Source organism: Eleutherodactylus coqui, chromosome 2 (genome assembly GCF_035609145.1).
Source record: "Eleutherodactylus coqui strain aEleCoq1 chromosome 2, aEleCoq1.hap1, whole genome shotgun sequence".
NCBI lineage: Eukaryota > Metazoa > Chordata > Amphibia > Anura > Eleutherodactylidae > Eleutherodactylus > Eleutherodactylus coqui.
The window spans coordinates 262,831,182-262,839,294 of NC_089838.1; positions in this window are offsets into that span (position 1 = coordinate 262,831,182).

The following is an 8,113-nucleotide window of genomic DNA, read 5'->3' on the forward strand; positions in this document are numbered from 1 at the left end:
GTAATGCAGTTAGGGTTTATTTTTTTGAGGAGGGCTTAATTGTGGCTAAACGGGGTAGGAGCATCATCCTCAGTGATCAAGCAGCAGGACCTGCTGTCAGACCCTTATTATGGACACATGCAGCTGCAATGCATAGGCATACTAGTGTATATGGACAGCACACAAATCTATTTAAATCTATGGGATTAAGCACACTGCAGTTTTTTCACAAGGAGCGATTGTGTGGAACTCATTGCATTTTCTTTAGATGAGAATTAAAACATTCAAATGCATATCAATATGGGGCCATCTGTAGATTGGACAGTATGGTTTTTTTTTTTTTCTGATGCAAGTTGTATCTGAGCCTTTTAGGCGTAACTCGCACGGCAAGTGTGTCAGAAGCCATAATATGCCTCTTTCCATACTCCCCCGGACCCCATTCCTATGGTGTCCCCTGGCAAAGTCAGCGCCCACACACCAAGCTTTACTCATTTCAGGCTATGCGCACATATACTCCCATGGAGAAGAATGGCATTGTACATGCACAGCTTTCTGTCTGTGTGCGAGCTCACTTCACTAAAGATCACTGCAGGATCGGGGGGTCTGGGTGATAATGAAAATAGGCTCCCCAAACCCCCATCACCTAAACTATAAGCACCATAACTTAGTTTAACTGGTTGATGGCAAGTTCTCTTTAACTTCTCCCAATTAAGCATTGACACAATAGTTGGCCAGCAGCCCCTCCATAGAAATAAACCTGTTTGGTCAAGCCAAGCATACATGTAGAGTCTTCCTACAATTGACATTTACCATGTATCGACTAGAAGGGTGATTAAATGTCTTACTGCTTGTATTCTCCCCCCTTTGATTGCTGGAATGATGGTCTCAATCCCCCCTGTTGCGATGGAGCATGTGTGCCGCTGCTACATTCAGAATTTGAGTGTGATGGAGACAGCAGAATACAGTGCTGTCAACCCTACGGACATTGCTGGATGTTGTGTGGGACAGTGAGCTAATTGTTAGCCCTGCTCTGTTCCTGCCTGCCAGCCCACCTAAGGGAAAATTATGGCAGCTCTTCTATAGATGCTTATACAGAGGCTACTGTCAATCTGGAGTAGCCCAGAACTCGTGAATACAGTACCAGCCTAATAGACCTTTTAAGGTGACTGAGCCTAGGAATCACTGGAGTAGTAAAAAGCCATTAGCCCTATATTCCATTAGACTTGGGTATACTTACTACAAGATGTGCTTCATGTTCCTCTCTTAAAGGGGTATTCTGGCCTTTTAAAATTAACCTGAGGATATGTCATCAGTGAGAGTCCGCCGCATTGGTGGTCAGCGGTGGAAGTGTAATAGAAGTCTGCACTTGTTAAGAAAATTGTAGATCAATGCATCAGTTAATTGTTTTTGCTATTGGATTGTAGACTAGGAAGATATAGCCTCCTGCTAGTATAAGTAGTGAAGGGGTTAAAGAAAGCCTTTTCTATATACCAGGGAATGGTAAGGGATAAAGAGAGACAGAAGATAAGAGTCTCTCAGACCGCCTCCCTTGCATTCCTTTCACTGAATTCATAATGGTTTAATTGTATGTTATAGTTACACCTTAAGGCTTCTTTCACACTAGTAGATATCGACCGGCCATTTTCACGGCCGGCCGATATACGCTACATTGAGGGGCGAAAAAACTGGTGAACAGGCGCACAAATCAAACGCTTGTGCCCGTTCATATGGCCTGGTGAGGCCGGCGCAAATGTGCTAACCTCACCAGGCCATCTCCCATTTCCCCTCCCCTTTCCCTTGCAGGCTCACCTCTCTTCCTCCCTGCTCGTTCTGTGCAATGGGGGGAGGGGGCGGGGCAAAGCTTAGCTCCGCCCCTCCCATTGCACAGAACGAGCGGGGAGGAAGAGAGGTGAGCCTGCACGGGGAAGGGGAGAACAGAGGGAGTAAGTTTAGCAGCCACCTACGGCCGCTGCCATGAACTCCCATAGGAGCCCATGCAGTGGCCGACGTATTCCGGCCCAAACCATAGTTCCAGGACTATGTTTTGGGTCTGACATTAAACCGCCCGGTCAACCCAATATAGCCCATGTGATCTGATACAAAGGAATACAATGCAGCAGATCACAGCGCATATCGTCCGGCCGATATGCGCTCGTGGGAAAGAAGCCTTAAAGGGGTTGTCCCGCGGCAGCAAGTGGGTCTATACACTTCTGTATGGCCATATTAATGCACTTTGTAATGTACATTGTGCATTAATTATGAGCCATACAGAAGTTATCAAAAGTTTTTCACTTACCTGCTCCGTTGCTGGCGTCCTTGTCTCCATGGTTGCCGTCTAATTTTCGCCGTCTAATGGCCAAATTAGATGCGCTTGCGCAGTCCGGGTCTTCTTCTTTTCTCAATGTAGCTCCGTGTAGCTCCGCCCCGTCACGTGCCGATTCCAGCCAATCAGGAGGCTGGAATCGGCAATGGACCGCTCAGAAGCCCTGCGGTCCACCGAGGGAGAAGATGCCGGCAGCCATCTTCAGCAGGTAAGTAAGAAGTCACCGGAGCGCGGGGATTCAGGTAAGCGCTGTCCGGTGATCTTTTTTAACCCCTGCATCGGGGTTGTCTCGCGCCGAACGGGGGGGGGGGGGGTTGAAAAAAAAACCCCGTTTCGGCGCGGGACAACCCAACTTATGTTAATCATTTTAGTAGTGACCTATCATGTATTATTAATAATCTTGGAGGTAGATACTTGTCCTGTGATGTCATTTATGGTAAATAAACCACACACATTAAATTAGAAATCATTTGATACCGCAACAAGGCTGGTGTGATTTGTATTTCTCCTATGGGCCCAGACTTCTACACAGGATCTGGGATTGTCTTCTCCTTGGTAAACACACAAATTCTCCTTACAGCACTCATTGAAATCAATAGGAGTGATGATTCCTACTACACTTCTGGGTGGTCATTGTGGTCAGAGCTGGAAGTGTAGTAGGAGGCATTCAGTGGGAGTGAAGCAGTCTATTACATTAGTTCTAGCCCTGATGACTGACCCCGCTACATTGACAGCAGGCCGATGAATCAGCTGATCAGTGGGGATCCCCGCTGACCTGAGGGTAGGTCATCAATAGTAAAATCCCGGAATACTGCTTTTAAGGTTGAGCTATTTAAATGCCATTCAAAGAATACACACAAAAGTGATTATCTCCAGGTCTGTTCTAGATGTTCTCAAAGAGACAGAAAATCATTTTATAGTGCAGAAGTCAAGCAAATTGCTACTCCAAGGACAATTGTGTATGAAAGTCAATTTACTGTGTACACAGCAGTCCTTTGATACAAGTTCTCCCTCCTGAAAGAACAGTAACATTTCAGACACGGTTTCTCCAGAGCTGATCTCCTGTTGCAGTATGTTGCTACTCTGGAGCATTTTGCACAGCAGGCAGATGTCACCTTTAAATGTCCTTTTTTTTTCAAATTGCAGCATGTTGTCTGTATCGGTTTTGTATTTTTCCAAGTAACCCGGATAATATATACATCCTTCTATACTGGTCCATATATTACACCCTTTTGTGACTGGCTAACAGGAGAAAATATGACTAGCCAAAGTACAGACTGAACAGTGAAACAACTATGGAGATTGAAAGTCACTTACAGATAAAGGAGTTAACCCTTTCCAATCCAATGTCGGGCCTGCCCCGACATCATAATTTCCCACCACAGCTCCGATGTCGGGGCAGGCCCGACACTGCAGTGCAGGAGTGGATCTGCACCCGATCGTCAGACACATCGGGTGCAGATACACTCCCGCACTGGTCCTCATCGAGGACCCCCAAGGAGAAGGCAGAAAGGGTTTTTAACCCTTTCTGCCTTCTCCTTTACACATTACATAGCGCTCAATTAGCGCTATGCAATGCATAGAGATTCCAGCCGGTGATCATGTGACCGCCGGTGTTACCTGACCCCCAGCGGTCACATGAACACCGAGCCGGGAGCCTGCACCTGTCCGGTGTCTTCCACATTCTCCCTTCTGTCTCCCGGCTCGGCGATCATGTAACCGCTAGATGCCACCTGACCCCAGCGGTCACATGATCGCTGAGCCGGGAGGCAGAAGGAGAATGTGGAAGACGCCGGACAGGTAAGCTCCAATTTGGAGCTGGTGAGAATGGGTGAGAAAAAATAAATGGATTGGAAAGGGGTAAAAAGGCAACAAAATGAATTAGATGCATCATGAATCATTTGTATGACTTGGTTCCAGCAGTATAATAATGACTCTTTCACATGAATGTAAATATGCAGCGTAATAGGCAATGAATAGAACCCATTGATTTCATAGCTGTGTATTTTTCATGCAACTATCGGTTGCATGAAAAAAAAATGCAGCATGCCCTATTTTGGCGCGCCTTGTGCACTGAAATTGTTGGTGCATGGAGTACTGCTAAATTGAGCTAATGACCAGCAACTATGGATAAAAGCTGTTGCTCTTTGTGGTTTCTTAAAATTAGATTAGCAGTGGTTAATAAACCACATACTCTGCCGGCATACTTTGTATACCACCCTGCTAATCAGGTATTTTAAGAAGATACAATAAAGAGGAACAACCTTTATCCGTAGATACTGGTCATATATACACTTATTGCTTCTACTACTCCGTTTCATAGTGTAATGATCAGATTGTGCATGGTGGGCCCCGTGTTTAGTCTAGTACACAGTAGGTACATTGTAATGTGTGCCTTTAAAGGGGTTTTCCAAGGAGAATACTATTGATGACCTATCCTCAGGATAGGTCATTAATAGTTGATCGGCTGGGGTCCGACCAGCTGGGCGGGCCATACACAGAGGTCAGAGCAAAAGTCTCCGTGCCAACCTCTGTGTAGTGGCCGGCACTTGTAACTGCAGGCTCTCATTGATTTCAGCTTGAGCCGTGCCTGCAGTTACAAGCGCCGGCTACTACACAGAGGTCGGAGCAGAGACTTCCACACCAACCACTGTATCTGCGGTGCTGACAGTATGTGCCCGCTCAGCTGATCGGTTGCGGTCCCAAGCAACTGACCCTAGCTGATCAACTATTGATGACCTATGCTGATGATAGGTCATCCATAGTATTCTCCCTGGAAAACCCCTCTAAGTACAGAGAAATAAAAAAGATAATCATTTTTCTGATTTATCCCTTTCACGCACTGGTTGTCTCGCTGCTTAATTGCTCTTTTTACAGCAGGCTTCAAAATACAGCAGGGCATGTTGCAAAGTGCAGTGGTGCAGAATCATAAGTCATGGTCTTTGTATGTAGATCTGAAAATTTTAATATATCTACTTTAAAAAAAAAATTTGCCAGCCATTTCAAAGATTCTTGTTTGTGAGAAGTATTAGAGCTTGTTAACACATTGCAGTTTCTTACACAGACTAGCATATTTTTAGCATCACGAGAATGAAGCAAAACTTTTCCCAGGAGTGTAAACCGCTATATTGTTGCAGTCAAAATCATTCAACACCCAATGCAAATTAGGGTGATTTGCAAAATTTACAAACTTTCAGCAGTTTATAAAAAATAATTGAGCAATTTAGCTCGACACACTTAATATAACAAGTGGGTTTTCCAAATTCAATGCAAAATTCCACTTATAATGACTACTGCAGTCTCAGAATTATTCGCCCCCCTTCCTGACAAGCGTCTTTAGTAGAGATGAGCGAGCATACTCGATAAGGCAAACTACTCGATCAAGTAGTGCCTTATTAGAGTACCTGCCAGCTCGTCTCTAAAGATTCGGGGCGGGAAGCGGCAGGGGAGAGCGGCGAGGAACGGGGGGGAGATCTCTCTCTCTCTCCCCCCCCCCCGCTTCCCCCTGCTCACCGCCGCAACTCACCTGTCACCCGCGCCAGCAGCCGAATCTTTAGAGACGAGCGGGCAGGTACTCAAATAAGGCACTACTCGCTTGAGTAGTTTGCCTTATCGAGTATGCTCGCTCATCTCTAGTCTTTAGTACTTATTTAAACATTTTCCTATTATAACCAGACACCGGCTTAACTCATTCTTCATGGGCAAAGACCTACAATTCAATAATAATCTTGGGTTTGTGTGCAGCAACTGCTACCTTCTAGTTCCAGCCAAAGATTTTCTGTGCGGTTCAAGTCCAGCGACTTCCAGGACTACTGCTGAAACTAAGCATTGGTGGACTTTGAGGTAGGCTTGGGATCATTGTCTGATTGTATGGTCCAATAACGCTCAAGCTTCCTCGCAGAATGCATGACGTTTTCTCCTAGCACTTCTTGATACTTGGTTGAATCCACCCTACCCTCCACACACTGCAGGTTTTCAGTGCTTAGAGGAAGAAACGCTGCCTCAAAGCATCACCGAGCCACCGCCATGCTTCACTGTAGACAGAATGTTGTTCTACTTCCAGCCATACTGCTGAACCATAAACCTATATAATTCCAGTTTTGTTTCATCACTCCTAAATCTTCTGTAGCTTATAGTTATGCTTTTCAGCATTTTAGAGCTGACTTTTATTGTGCTTTTGGGTTAGTAGACGTATACGCCTTGAAGTTCTAGCAGAAAGACATTCAGCACTTAGTATGTGCGTTACTCATATAGAAACCTCAGTGCCCGCCGCCACTGAATCTTTTGCAGTCACTTGAGTGTTTTTGACCACTTGCCTGCTCAGGAATCTGAGCAGCTTCCTCATTCAGGTAGTGTAGCCAGTATTCCTTTCATTTTAAACTTGGGAACTTTTCTTCCAACTATATCTATAAGAACAGTCAGTGCCTTTGCTATCTTTTTTATATCCTTTTCCTTGCTTGTGCAAGGCAGTGATCTCTTCTCTTAACTTTTTGGATCACTTCCTTGACTTGGATATATTTATAACATGCAAGCATATGTCACAAGAACCCTAGCCAGTACAAGTATTTGATATGTTTTATCTCAAGCACATCTGATGCAACTAATGAAGCCCTTTATTAGTTGCTTCAGGTGTGCTTGAGACAACACCTGGTTCACAAATGTGTGCTCTTACGAGGTATTCTATTCAAGGGGCTGAATAACTTTGAGGCTGCAGTAATCACTAAAGGGGGTTTTCCGGCACTAAACTATTGATGACCCATCCTCAGGATGAGTCATCAATAGTTGATCATAGGGGTCCATCACTTGCAATCCCTATTGATCAGCTGATTAAAGTGACAGCAATTCTTGTGTGAGCGCTGCTGTCATTTCATTTCATACCAGGCATAGCACCGCTCATTGTATAACAGGCTGTGCCTGCCATCGCAGCTCCATTCCATTTTCAGGCTGCATAATGAGTAAACATGACGTCACTGGCATGAAAAGAGGCTGCAGCGCTGACTGGAGTGCCGCGGCCTCTTCAATCAGTTGATTAGTAGGGATCACGAGCAACGGAACTAGTGATGACCCATCTTTTGTTCAGCAATAGTTTACTGCTGGAAAACACCTTTAATGAATACTGCAGCCTCAGAATTATTAGTTGTGTTGAGCTTTTTAAATTGTTCTTGTTTGTTTTTTTTGCAAACAGCTGAAAATGTGTAAATGAAGCAAATGCACCTAATTTGCAAAAAGGTTTAATAATTTTTATTGCAACAGCAATACACATGCATGAATAAGCCCTTAATTTAGGTCTGTGTAGGTTTTCAGCCATTGGACATGAATTAGAAAGTTCCCATTGACTTACAGCAAGCAGAAATGCTGAACAATGTGAGGAATTGATACACAAAGTATATTATGAAGGTTAAAGAACTTTTCATTGTCCAAACTTAGCAGCAGCATCTGAGCAGAATTTCTAACTGCGCCTTACACTACCGGCCTCAGTCACAGTAGCCTGCAAGGCAAAGTGCACAACTCCAGAGAGGAAAAATGCCAACCTTCCCTACTGACATAGCGTGCACAGGACTTATCACTACGGGCCTGATGCAGACGCCAGACGGTCAGCAGGAGAAGGGATAAAGCACCCAGGTACATACTGCACAGGGGTCTGCAGCAACTTGTCCTCAATTATGTCCACTGAGCGCACCTCGCCGCAGAATGGACACGGATCTGGTATCGCTGCTGGACCAGCACTCAGACAACATGCATCCCACCAAAACTGTATGGAGCCACAACACCCACCGTACAAGGGGAAGGAACCCCAGAACACCCGTATGG